The sequence below is a fragment of the Octopus bimaculoides genome, chromosome 2, assembly GCF_046866305.1.
Source record: "Octopus bimaculoides isolate indiv1 chromosome 2, ASM4686630v1, whole genome shotgun sequence".
Lineage (NCBI taxonomy): Eukaryota > Metazoa > Mollusca > Cephalopoda > Octopoda > Octopodidae > Octopus > Octopus bimaculoides.
The window spans coordinates 100,957,451-100,972,450 of NC_142929.1; the positions used below are offsets into that span (position 1 = coordinate 100,957,451).

At 36.4% G+C, this 15,000-nt stretch overlaps 1 protein-coding gene across 3 annotated transcripts in view; it reads left to right on the top strand.

Moving 5' to 3' along the window:
- The window catches only part of LOC106868822 (uncharacterized), a 63,536-nt gene that overhangs the window by 13,427 nt on the left and 35,109 nt on the right, over nucleotides 1-15,000 (top strand). The window lies entirely within an intron of this gene.

Sequence of the window (15,000 nt, forward strand, 5' to 3'; positions counted from 1 at the left end):
ACTGTTAGCATTGCAAGCTAACAACTGCTTCCATAAATGACAGCGACAAGATTGCTTAAGGATCTAGTCATGAAGAATGGGCTGTTTCCAAGGCATTTGTAGGCTTTCTGAGACTCGGGTGATTGATGTTATTGATGTTCGTCTGCAGGAAAATGTTGGGAGAGAAGGAAATTCTAGTGGGTTTACACTAGAATGTATACTAGCTGAGTGCTGGTACAGTCCCCTTCTCCCTCCCTTTTTCTCTCTCTTTCCCTCCCTCTCTCTCTCTCTCTCTCTCTCCCTCTCTCTCTCTCTCTCTCTCTCTTTCTCTCCCAGTTGTAACATTTTTGATGTTCTGCTAGTTGAGAGAGTCGAAAAGGTTTCTATGATACATGTTACCAAGACATACTTGTTTGCAGGTGACGGTTGGCTGCACTGCACTGTACTTTTTTTTTACTTTCTCAGAAGTATCAAAACTTTTCGTTAGCACGGCTCCTGTGAGAAGATACACAGGATGGTGATTAGAGTATGTTGGACGTGTGTGTCGGATGAGATTGAATGAAGCATTATGTTACCTAGTTTTGAGGAGTAGAGGTCAATGTAGTAAAGCCAGAAAAAGAAGAGGGAGGAAACAGTGTGTCTGTGAGGTGATGGAATGAGTGTATTTATGAGTAGGATGAATCTAGAATGTCTGAGTAGGACCAGTATTCCATCACGGATCTCACTCGAATTTTGTTGACAGCAGTTCTTGGAAGCTTAAGTATTTTCTACCCATGAAGAGGAAAGCCAGTCTTTGGGATATAATCTTTATGTTATCAATGTGAGAGCGTGACGAGTGATCATGGCTTATTGATAGGTCTATCCTTCATGACAGCTTAGGAGTTTATTTCCATCACTTTTTGAAATATAGGAATTGAGAGTGATAGGTCAATAGTTGGCAGAAAAAAAGAAGCTTTTCTTTTTGACAAGGGAACAAGAGGACCGGCTGTAGTTTGAAAATTTTCAGTCTCTGTCATGCACATCTTCTGCCTCGTGGAAGATAGTTCTGCAACAGATTCTCGGGTAAATGTTTCCAAGGTGGTAGAGGTAAGTGATTTATTTGTTGCATGACATGTTATTCGCCTATAAGGTTGTAGTGCAATTTCGAAGGCGTATGCTTGTACACAAAGGTATTATGAAGTGTCCGGACACTAGTATTGCAGTAGTACTGCTTATAGTTAGTATTATTCTCTGTTTTCACTTACTTCTGTCAATAGCTCTCTTTGTAAGGGTGAAGGGAAAAGCTGAATGCGTTAAGTCCCATTTTGCAAATACGCAACATTTCTACCACAAATGTTCTTATAAGTGGTCGCAAAAAATACTGCAATAATATATCCTGGATGTGTATGTATTAAAATTGAAGACTAAGAAACAAGCAGCTAAGTGGTAGGGAAATTCTTTTTGCTGGGAGCTGGAACCAATTACACGTCTAGTAAAATTTATGAAGATGCAACTATTTTGAGACAAATGTTCGTTTAGTTTAAAAAGTTCCCATTAAATTATTGTTTGAAGTTGAAGGCTTAAACCATGTTTTCCGGTTGGCTTTTAGTGGTGCTTTGAAACAGTAAACGCTTGTCCAAAAATGGCGAAAAAGAAAACAGGACTACATTACAAGACTGCAAACCCTGTTTCGCCTTCTCATTAATAGAGAGGGGTGGAACATAAATTATCTAATATTTTGGTGTAGGTTGACTGAGAGTATTCCATACTTCTGTGAAGCAGATGTGCTGATTCCATACTTCTGTGAGACAGATGTAATTAATTCAAATTCCAGATGAGCGGATGAGTTAAAAACTGAAAATTTGGAAAATGTTATTTTCAAGCGACCACATTGAAGACTCTCTCATTTCGTCTGCTTATTCAACAGGCACCAACACATGCGTGGCATGGGGTGACGCATTGATTTAAAAACAAAAACCTCAATCTTCAAAAGACAATTTTTTTTCGGGGATTTGGCATATTGAGCGACCATATTTAGACTTCACTTGATTCGCCTGAAGGCTTGACTAACATCATACATGAGGAAATGAACGGTCTAGTTTAAACAGGAACGTTGGCAAGTGAGTACGCCGAGAGCCGGAAGTGGGAGAAAAGGACGTTAAATTTTTTTTTTCCATAATCGCAATTCAAAAAAACTGAAAAACGAAAAATTTGAGGGCATTTTCGAAAGGAAAATCGTAATCTGCAATAGTGAAAAAAAAATTTCGAAGAAATTTTTGAAATCAAAAACAGTTGAGTAAAAAGTCGTGGGTGCGTATTCGACACATCTACCCCCGCGATTGTACACACTAACTACTGGTACAGATCACTACATTGCTACTGGTTAAGCTATGTATACATGTATGTTAGCGCGCACGTCTGTATGCGAATGGGTGTATACATATATGCACACACATACATATACATTCTCATACACATGCACATATACATAATACATACGTTCATACATACATACATACATACATTCATAATATATATATACATACATACATATATATATATATACATATATATATATATATATATTTCGCTATGATAGATCGCTAGCCACTACATATTCTTTATTTTCTCTCCTTGTTTCTGTCTGTGTTCCTTTCTGTGGAGGAGCGTAGACTCGAAACGGTAAAGACTTTTTCACTTCCGGAGCGTTAAACTAATACATCTGTTTGTTGTCTACACCACCAGTCTTCGCCTTTTGTTTTTTTTTTGTGAATTCTACCCCCCCCCCCCATATATATATATATATATATATATATATATATATATATTATATTATATTTGTATGTATATCACAAGCGACTCCAGATCATCAGCGTCACTCGGGCTCATCACAGATTGCGTATAAGACACGTACAGAAAAAAGTAAGAGACGTAATGCACACCGCAGACTTATATGTGCACTGTTCATTTAACAATAAGACAGGAATGCAATTTTAATATAAAAAAAATTAATTCATGAACTCCAGTCGTCTTGGTTTGGTGGCGAACTCGTATAATATCCTGCCATGCAGTGCCTTGTCCAAGTCGTTCAAAATGCTTTTCTGGATGGAAATACGAGCCAGTGAAGACAGCTGTTCTTGGGCCATTGTGCTTCTCAGATAGGAGCGGATTCTATCCAACGTTGAGAAACTTCTCTCATTAGCGACTGATGATAAGGGGATGGTGAGCACGAGCTTAATTAGGTTAATACATTCCGGCTTAGTAGAAGTCAACTCCAATTTAGGCAGTAATTCTAAAAAGGAGTTGATTGACTTGCACTTTTGGAAATCACTGTCAATGTACATATATTTTAGTTCATTCGCTAAATTCTTACAGTCGAAAATACAGGGATTCTTGTTTTCTAGAGAGTCCATATGTTGCATGGGAAATGTGTTAACAAACTCTTCAAACTTATTAACGTCTAGTAATTCAAAAAATGTATACTCTTGAATACCAGAAAATCTCTCTTGCACTTCTGATTCTTTTTCTAGGAGGAAGATCGAACTTATCTGCCTGTTCAATGACAGCAACTGTATCGCGCAGAATGTTTTCATAACGTTCGTCCTTACGATAACCTTCATTCACAATGAATGAAGACATACAGTTTACTCTGACCATGCTTTATGTCGAGTAGCTTACATGTAGGATATCAAAGACTTTTCCAGCCTGAGAAAGTGTGTTATGAAAGCAATTGATGAAAAACATGAATGTGAAATCATTCAACTTTGCCAATAGATTGTCTGCTTGACAAAGTGTATCTTCATCCTACTTTTCACTAGAGCCTAGAATACTTGTGAAGGCATTTTTCAAGTTTTCATGCAATAGTTTTATGGATGACGCAGTTCTTGATCTATTGCACCATCTTGTCTCGCACAGTGATGGAATACTGACATGAAACTGCCTGAAAACGTTTTTCCACTTGGTACTGGAAGACATTAATTTACTAAATGCACGTAAATGAGAAAAAAAAACATTTTTACTCTACTCACCTTCTCGGCACTTTTACTCAAGATTAAGTTAAGTTTATGCGAGTGTTTAAATCTTTCATCCCTTAGCTTACTCTGTACTCCGTTTAGCGTTCCAGCCATTTCGGCTGTTCCGTCGTAAGTCTGGCTCACAAATTTATCTGCAGCGTCACTGAAGGAGTTCAATGCAGTTGCGATCACATCAGCCAGTCTTGTAGCGCTTTTATCATCACTGACTTCATAGAATCCAAGAAATCATTCACATGTTTTGTTTTCATATGCATATCTTATTGTGATCAACAATTGGGCATGCATTGCACAGTCTGTAATTTCGTCGGCTTGTACAGACATAAACGGAGCTTTATAAACTTCGCTTCTAATTTCATCAGAGATGATATTTCCAATCGCTTGTATTAGATCATTTTGTATTGTGCTTGAGAATCCTGAAAACTGTTTCGACCTCTCTTTAGTAGAAAGTCTAGAAGTAAACACGCGGTCGATTTCAGCCAAGCACTAGAATAGTTCACGGTAATTTCCTCTATTAAGGCTGTCACTTCCTTCATCATGTCCACGTAAAGGCAACTCTTGTTTACACAGGTATAACACAGCATTTGTTGACTTCTTTAAACATTGTCGATTTTCTTCAGCTGCTTTGTTATGCCGTTCTTTTTCCAGTTTAGCAGACTCACTAATAGCTGTCACAATATCGGACAATCCGAAAGTTTTCAAGCTTTTATAACTACTTAAATGACTCACTGATTTACTGTGATTTTTACAGTCACTCAGGATGTTTGTATAATTATTATAGCCTCCATCTGTTTATGACTGATTAGCCTTTCGTTGAAACAACAAACATGGCCAGTAGTAGAGTTTCTCTGTGACGCTGCTTGCACAAACCTAATCAATCTGTTCATACCATTTTATGTGGAATGTTCGAGTTTTTAGTGAAGGAGTCGACGTGCCTGCTCGAAGAATTTCTCGTTTTTCTGCAATATTTCTAACTCTAAATGGCTTTTTTTTTTTTACATATATAGCACTCTGTTTCCCTCCATTTCTAAGTTAAGGGTAAAAATATAACAACCCTGCAAAACACAACATCAGAGTCTAAGTTCGAATCATTTGATCACTACTGTCTTGTATACTGAAAATCTCTGTATCTCATCTGTTGACTGTATATATATATATACATATATATATTTATTTATAAATATATATATATATATATATATATATATATATATATATATATATATATATATATATATATATATAGTGCATAAATACAGTTCATTGTCCCAGTGATAACCTTAAATTAAACTATTTTTTGCATCACAAGTGTTTTCCAACTGTACCACATTTGACGCGGTTTTCAGTATTAGACTCCATTCTGAGTTTTCTGGAAAGTTTAATTATACTAATTGTGTTTTTCTAAAATAATAAAGATGGAATCACTTGAATACGAATTTAGGCATTTCTCTCTCTCTCTCTCTCTCTCTCTCTCTCTCTCTCTCTCTCTCTCTCTCTCTCTCTCTCTCTCTCTCTCTCTTCTCCCTCTCTCTCCCTCTCTCTCTCTCTCTCTCTCTCTCTCCGATTTGACTACCTTTGCACTATAACATTTTTTCTCTGGTACCTATCATAACGCAGTTATCAGTTTAAATTTCTCTTATTTGGTGGAGTTTTTAGTAAAGCTTAAGTATACTAAATTGTCTTCTAAAACAACAGTGATATCACTATTTAAAGACGATAAAAGGTATTACACCACCTCGAATTCGAAATCTTTTTGCCTCATACGTTTTTTTTTTGTTTTTTTCTAATGCACCTCTTTTGACGAGGTTTACAAAATTAGATTTTATTCACTGAGATCTTTTGTATAAAACAAGAATAATACAGAAACAAGGGAAATACACCACTTAAAAATAGCATCAATACGTTACTGTCTTACTTTTGGAACACATTTCATCGTAACTTTTGAGAAAAGTAATGTTCCTTTGATTTTAAAAGTTCCCATTAAATTACTGCTTGAGACTGAAGGCTTAAACCATATTTTCCGGTTGGCTTTTGCAGATGATTTGAAACAGTAAAAGCTTGCCCAACACTAGCGGAAATAAAAAACAGGATTACATTGCAAGACTACTAGCTGTTTCACCTTCTCGTTAATAAAGAGGTGTGGGACAAATGTTATCTATTTCGGTGCAGGTTGGTTGGGTAGGGGTGGAAACAACTGTGTTGATTCCATACTTTTGTGGGAGGGATGTCATTAGTTCAAATTCCAAGTGGGTGGATGAGTTAAAAACTGAAAATTTGGGAAATGTTATTTTCAAGTGACCACATTGAAGATTCTTTCATTTCGACTGCTTATTCAAGCATCAAACACATGCGCGGCATGGGATGAGGCGTTAATTTAAAAACAAAAACTGAGATCTTGAAAACAAAATTTATTTCGTAGATTTAGCAGTTATTTCAAGCATATCGAACGACTCTATGAGACTTTCCTTGATTCACCTGATGGCTTGACCAACATCATATATGAGGAAATAAGCAGTCGAGATTTAAACTGATATGTTTGTATGGGACCAATTGCGTACACAGAAAGCCGGAAATGAGAGAAAAGGACTTTAAATACTCTCTTTACTCTTTTACTTGTTTCAGTCATTTGACTGCTGCCATGCTGGAGCACCACCTTTAGTCGAGCAAATCGATCCCAGGACTTATTCTTTGTAAGCCTAGTACTTATTCAATCGGGTCTTTTGCCGAACCGCTAAGTTACGGGGACGTAAACACACCAGCATAGGTTGTCAAGCGATGTTGGAGGGACAAACACAGACACACAAACATACACACACACATATACATATATATATATATATATATATATATATATATATATATATATGCATACATATATACGACTGAAACAAGTAAAATATGTATGTATATGTATATTTATATGATGACATATATATATATATATATATATATATATATATATATATATATATATATATATATATATATATATATATATATATATATATATATATATATATATATATATATATATATATATATATATATATATATATATATATATATATATATATATATATATATATATATATATATATATATATATATATATATATATATATATATATATATATATATATATATATATATATATATATATATACTTTCAGGCGTGGCTGTGTGGTAAGAAGCTTGCTTCCCAACTACATAGTTCCGGATTCAGTTCCACTGCATGGAACCTTGGGCAAGTGTCTTCTACTATAACCTCTAGCCGAACATAGCCTTGTGATTGGATTTAGTAGACGGAAACTAAAACAAGCCCGTCGTGTGTGTGTGTGTGTGTGTGTGCGTGCGTGCGTGCGGGCACACGTCTGTCTGTCTGTGTGTTTTTGTGTCTGTATTTGTCCCACATCATCGCTTCACACCCGGTGTTGGTGTGTTTACGTCCTCGTAATCTAGCGCTTCAGCAAAGGGACCGATAGAATAAGTACAAGGCTCTAAAAATATAAGTCCTGTGGTCGTCTTGTTCGACAAAAGCATTTCAAGGTGGTGCTCCAGCATAGCCGCAGTCAAATAACTGAAACCAATTTAAATAATTAAAGAATGCGTGTGTGTGTGTGTGTGTGTGTGTGTGTGTGTGTGTGTGTGTGTGTGTGTGTGTGTGTGTGTGTGTGTATTGTGCATGAATACAGTTTATGGTCCCAGTGATAACCTGAAATTTAACTACTTTTTTCATTACAAGTGTTTCCCAACTGTACCACATTTGACGCAGTTTTCGGTATTAGACTTATTGCGTGTTACTAAAGTAATAGTAGTCGTCACCAATGTGACGTGGATTCGGTTGTAACGTGGTGTGTGTAGTGACTAATTTAGAGTGAGTGTTCTATGATTTAATGTACGATGAGTATACATGAGAGAATCTATTTCAATGTTCTTTTTAAAAAACGTGAATAAAGAATGTTTAGAAACATTGTAAACTTTATTTAAATAAAACAAGTGCTGGCAAGTAGTAACTATGATTAATCTGCATGTGTATGCGAACCAAATACACGTGTATGCGAGACAGGAAAATCTCATGACTTACTTCGCACACAGAAGAATTATGTGGAAGCCGTTTTAAACTAATAAAAATAAGAATGTACCGCTCATTTTGAAGCAAAGTTGTAGCTGATACCATTCAAGTGAGTTGCACGCAGTTGGTGGTGGACACTAAAATTGTGGCATGTCGAAGGAAGAGATGTTTCTCGGCAGTCTTTTCAGCAACTGGTTTGAAACTGCCGCTTCTCTGCTGTAGCGAGTTCTCTCTAGCTAAGGCAAATCATTGTCATTTTATTCATATGCCTCCAGCTCTGATTGGCTGGAATCTGCCACAGCACAACTGAACCATGCCATGGCGACGTAATAGATCATTCATGCCTCACTATAGACTCCATTCTGAGTTTTCTGGAAAGTTTAATTAAACTAATTGTGTTTTTGTAAAATTATAAAGATGCAATTGCTTAAATATGACAAAATTTGCAGAATTAGGTTTTTCTCACTGAGATCTTTTGTATAAATGTAACTAAAGCAAAAACAATAAGAAATAAGGAAACCACATCACTTAAAAATTGCTTCAAAACTTTCTTTCTTACTTTTGGAACACATTTTATCGTAAGTTTATTTTTATCTCAAAATGTAGTGAAGTAGTGGGCCTTTTCAATAGACTATACTGTATTAAGTTTGATCGATAATTGGATTAGCTGATAGAGTGTACAAGTATTCGCGAAATAAATGTTGGGCCTTAAGAATATTTTTCACCTACCGCTGTTGGTGAATTTTATATATAAATATATATATATATATATATATATATATATATATATATATATATATATATATATACTAGCAGAGATACACGGCATTGCTCGGTATTAAAATGACATAGTTAGCATATATATTACAGTTATGTTGAAACATGTGATATGGAAAGTGCAGCATTGACGACAAAACATTTATGGGGTAAATGGGGAAACCCTAATTCGACTAAATGACATGTCATGCGTCCGTTTGGAGTATTCCAGGCCCTAACCTGTCATGGAAAATTGGGGGTGGGGTGTATGTGATTTTGGAACTCACTGAAAGGCTGTCAGTGGATATACTCTCCTCTGCGGCGGTCGGCTCTGAATCTAATAGGACCCATTGTATGGTTGATAGTCGAATGAATGTAGGTGTAATGGAGATATTGTACGTAAATGGGTACACTCCGGAAAGGGGCTGCAATGGGAGACGGCAACGGAGAAGTGAACTGTTGAAATGTTGCAGAAAGCGAAGGTTTGACATTGGATTGCTGGTGTGGCTGTAGAATAAGAAACATGAACTGAGCCTATGCAGTCACATGAGAATATGTAGTAATGAATTACTTGAAAAAATAAGGAGTAATGACTTACCACGTGGTTGGTGGGAGTAATTGGAGAATATGCTTTGATATTGAAGTCCATGCAGAAAACTGCTTTGTTGGTGCCGTCTTTGGGTTTGTTGGTATTATGCCGAAATGGTATCCATCTTCACCATTCACAAAGAGCAGTGGATACTGGAGCGCATCGTAGGATGTAGTATTTCCTACAAAACTTCTTGGTAAACAATATTCTTTGTTTTCCCTTGTAGAACAAATGCAAATAGATATTTTTTTTGCTTCCCATTCTAGAGCAGCACTCGTGAGAAGCATAACTCTTCCAAGTGAAGTTCTACTGCAGACAGTGGTATAATATAATAGACATTGCGAAGAATTGATACAATTAGGAAATTACACTCTTCTAAATGTATAAGGAGTTTCTGCTCCCATTGGAATGAGAGGAATTCTAAGTGTGAAAACATCTCTCCTTTTCCACATTCTGAGAGTAACTTGTAGCATCATCTTCTTTACCACTAGGCGTGCCCCATTACAGAGTGTTGGTGGATCCAAACTCCTCAATAACATTACTGGAGTTCCCACATAGAGTTCCAATCTATGGGGAGGTAGTCCTAGGGGATCCAATGAATTGAGAAATTCTGTTGGATAATTTACCACATCTTCTGTATCTGGGATTGTATCAACTGACTTATAGATGTGAGGACTTCCAGGAAGGTACTGCAGCAGCTGTTCATTAATTTTACTTACCGTGCTGCTTTTTGGAGCCAATTGAGATTGTGATAATTTTTTGACCAATAGATGAAAGGGAGACAATCAATTTCTGAAAGTTACTTCGCAGAGAGTTACCTCCCTTCTCCACGAAACCCAGAAACGGATGTTTTCTGCTCCCAGGGTGCCCGTTACTCATTATGCGAAAAATTTTAGGAGTCTAAAACCATGTGCGAAACATAAGTAATGTATGTTTCCAGTTTGGAGAAAATCAGTTGAAAAATACGGCTGTTATAATCGTTTACACATATACACAGACAGAACGGGATTTATATTATATTATATTATATTATATTATATTATATTATATTATATCATATTATATAATAAGGAGAAAAGAGATTTATATATCCACTTTTATTCTGCTGTCAATCACGTTTTTTCCATTTCTGCACCTACATACGTTTCTGCTACAATTTCGTGCACCTACATACGTTTCTGCTACAATTTCGTGCACACTGTAATATTTTGCTTCTTGATGTGCATTTTTGGTGTTATTTGCTGCTTCTTCAGGGCGTTAACAGCGTTTCAGATCACATCTGAATTAAATACAAGTTCAACCAAAAAATTTCATGCACATGGTGTTTGTATTCTAAAAAAATAGCCAAAATTCTGACCTTTTGAACCCTGATGGTTAGAAAAACAAGTAACTAGCTGTCAAAGAATGGGTCAGTAGTCAGCAAATGCATTTTTTCTTGGTATAGTGAATTGTAGTATAATTAGTAACAGGTTACTTAGTGTATGTTTATGTTATTGTCACTATTATTATCATCCCTATCACTACTACTATCACTGCTACTCTTATTATTATTACAATAATAATAATAATAATAAGAGTAGTCCAACAGTTGTTTCTGAGGCCTCAGAGATCCAACATAATGTTGATAAATGTAGTTCATGATAACATACACGCTGTAATAGAAGTAGATAGACACTGATTAAATCGGATCTCCGTCAAGAGAGTAGAAAAAATCCTTACATTTCAGATCATGAGGCAAAGAAGTGTAAAAAAATATGATTACGACTATTTTGTGACGTCATAAGTAGGGTTTCGCTAACTAGCTTCTCCTTACTTCTCCAGCAGTTTCTGTAATGGAGTTTAATATCTTAAAAATATATCTTTCTTTGGTATGATGTTCATTTATGGAATATTCAAAATTAAGAGAGCGTGGCCTAGAGGTTAGGATGCTGTATACACAACTGCGAAAAGGTGGGTCTGGTTCTCGGGTCGGACGGTGCGTTGAGTTCTTGAGTAAAAACATTTCATCTCACGTGACTCTGTAATTAATTGCACATCTAACGTGAGGCACACTGTGCGCCTGTGCAGGAAATGTCGATCTGATAGAAGGAATGGGCACATGCTCGAACTGTTTCCGCCAAGAACTCGAAAGAGTTTCGTGTAACGGTATCGTTCGCAACAGAGTGGTGAACCAAGCAGATTTCTCCGGACGTGAAAGTGACGTTGCAGTTTTTCCCACACTGACGGTTGACAACTCGGCGAATAGGAACGCCTCGAGGAGCTCGTCCAAAAGACCGCCTGGTCCAAATGTTGTACCCACATTCATCAATGAATAGGCAATGGCCGACAACTCCTTCTTCCATGAACCAGTGCACGTATTCATAACGCTTTTCTAGAGTTCTTGGAGCATTTCTCGCATCTGAGACGTTTTCGGGCAACTTCATAGTTTTCAATATTCCATCTAAAGCCCGTGAGATTACAGACGCGGAAACAGGCGACTTTCCGAGCAATGCTGCCTCTGAGTCCCTCTTCAGCTGTTGAAGGGTCGCGAGTGGGTTGGCATTAATAATTACTTGAAGCCTGGCTCGCATTTCCTCATCAACTTTAACGTGATGGACACCTCCTCTGGACAACTTGTGGCACCTCCCAGACCGTAGGTTGGTCGCTACTATGGAACGAGTAGTACTCCTTTTAATGCCAAGTATGTCTGCCAGTTTCAGATAATCGGTTTGATACCCATCGACGGCGTCAACCATTCTTGCTCTATCTTCGTCTGATATACGCATCTACCTTACACGTGGATCAATGATTACAAGTTGGTGTAAGAGTAAGGGATATAAAATACAATAGATACCGACCGGTTACGAATGTTGCACTGAAAAAGATTTTCGTGGACAGAAGAATCACGTAATTTATTTCTTCCTTGTGGATAAAACAACATAATAAAATTTGCAAGACAAAATATGTCATTTAAATTGGTCATTTTTAACAGTCACTTCTTAGAATGTGAGTAAAAACACACATGTAAAATTAGTGCTAAATTGAATAAACTTATTCTGAACTCAAATGCTCACGTGCGAATTTGAACGCCCGAAAAGGCTCTTCCTCACATTCCAAACCTAATTTGAATTCTCTCGGCGGGCATTTTAATTTGAATGATCTAAATGCTAAATTCTTTGACCGAAGTGCGAAATTGAATGATCGAGAAACGAATTTGAATGACTAATGACTAACTTCATGGCGCTAATTGTTTTCGCGACTTTGAATAACCCAATTACCAAATTGGATGACAAACGTACGAAAATGACAGCGAAAACCTAAATTAATTGTTAGGCGAATTGTAGAACCTTTTGTTATTCGTGGATTCCTCAAAGGATTTGACTCAATTCGCAGAGGTAAAATGCAGCGTATTCTACAATCCCATGAAATCCTTCAACGAAGAGTAGATGCAATAATGATGTGCTACATAAATACTTGAGCTAAGATACCTTCATCTAACAGACACAAAATTTTTCTACATTCTTGCTAGCGTTTTACAAGGAGATACCCTTGCGCTTTTCTTATTCTTACTTCTTACTGGAATAAAGTCTACGAGTTCTAGATATTCGGTTTCAATAATAGAAGATACAGGTTACGCTGATCATTTTGCCCTAACACGTTGTACGATTGCAGGAGCTAGTTTGGTAGATATCGCGGGTTGAGAGAGGACCATTGGTCTTTTAGACGGCTCGAATAGCCCTAATCGATAGAAGGCAATTGCCAAAGTTACCTAAGATACATTGGAATTATTCATCTTAACAAGTGTCTATTTTGTCCAACAAAATTACTGAGCTTTCTGAGCTATTTCCAGCCATATTAGAAAATCAAGAGGATTGGAGTGTTCCTGAATTAGCATAGGCAAAGGAATTCTCTGCAATCCAAAAAGATTTTCAGTTTAAATTATTCTGTGTTTTTTGAAACCATATTGAGTGGTTCAAAGATTCTGTTTTCGAATTTTCGAGAAGTATTCGTGAGGTTAAGAACTTCAAAAAAAGAAAATAGTTAATATTGTTGCAGTTGGTGTATTTGTTCTTTTAATCGTAGCATGAGATAATGCTGACTGCATATATTACAAACAGAAGCAAAACTTGTGAACATTTAACATGAGAATTATTTAAAAGAATGTTTAATATGAATATATACATAAATTACCAAATCTTCAATGGTGGAGAGATTAGGATATAGGGATTGACTTAACTGTAATTGTTCAGCCATTAAATTATGAAGATGCGAGATTGCCGAATCTTGTTGAAGCTTTGTCCTTGATTTGTTTGATGAGAGCTGAGTTGCGCTCTTTTCGAAAGATATGAGAGTTCTGGTTAATTTAGTGCTAAACTGCTTAACTGGAGAAAAGGGTGCGAATCTCAAGGAAACTTTGAGATGATGTTCTAACTGGTAGTTTGATCTTGTGCAAATTGATTGGTCGATAAATAGAGTATTCGCGTTAAGATCGCATGCCTCAATTGTGGGTCACTCATGAGAGTGGTCTGATAATTTGTTGAAAAAGGTTCAAATCCTATGGCTCACAACTTATATCAAGAGCAACAAGTTTGAAGAATTTTACTGCCGTGTCCTGGATGGTAACACTGAACCACCAGAGAAGCGTGTTCGACATCAAGAACCAGTTGTTTGAAGAACTTTCAGCATGAAGTTATTGCTCACGTTGATCAAGGATTTAATACATTGTTGTTTTAAATCTTTGGGGATTTGTTGAATTGTTGTATCCGAAGCTTATGTTGTATCACGCTTATGTAAACATTTCGAAGGAAGTATTTTCATTTTGGGATGTCTATAAAACCATATTGGATTTTCCAAAAAGTCGCAAACATAAAACGGGTGCGTGAACTAAATCAAACTTTGACTGAAAAAACAAAATTACTACGTCTGATTGTGACCATACCTTCCACATCCGCTCCCTGTGAGAAATCACTTTCTTCATTAAAGCAAGTAAATAATTATAAGAGTATTATCAATTATATGAGTATTATCATAGTAGATTATCTCGGTGGGAGCTATGAAAAAATACAAAGCCCAGCAACACCACCGGATCATTTTACATATCTGTGTAATTTTCCGCGCAATTCCACCCAGCCGTTTGACCGTGAATCCCAAGACAAGAAAGAATCACCCATGTCAAATTTATGTATTTATATATATATATATATATATATATATATATATATATATATATATATATATATATATATATATATATATATATATACACATATATATAATCAATTAATTTATAATTTTCACTTTACCATTCTACTGCACCAGCCACTGATTCGTATGGTATATTCTACAAACTGACAAGTCGACCCATCGGCAATGGAGCAGCGTCACTGATGATGATTAATTCTATCTGAAATAGGCCGGCCGATCTGACGCCCTCGCTTGCTATGTGGAGACTATCTCCCTTGTCAGTGACTAGAAAGTGCTCTGTTGAACAGAAAATGCTCTGTTCGTGGTTAAGAATTATGTTGGCTCTTACTTCTAGCAATGTTGGTACTGACTTGCACCCCTAGTCATTTTTAGTGATGATTGTACACACACACACACACACACACACACAC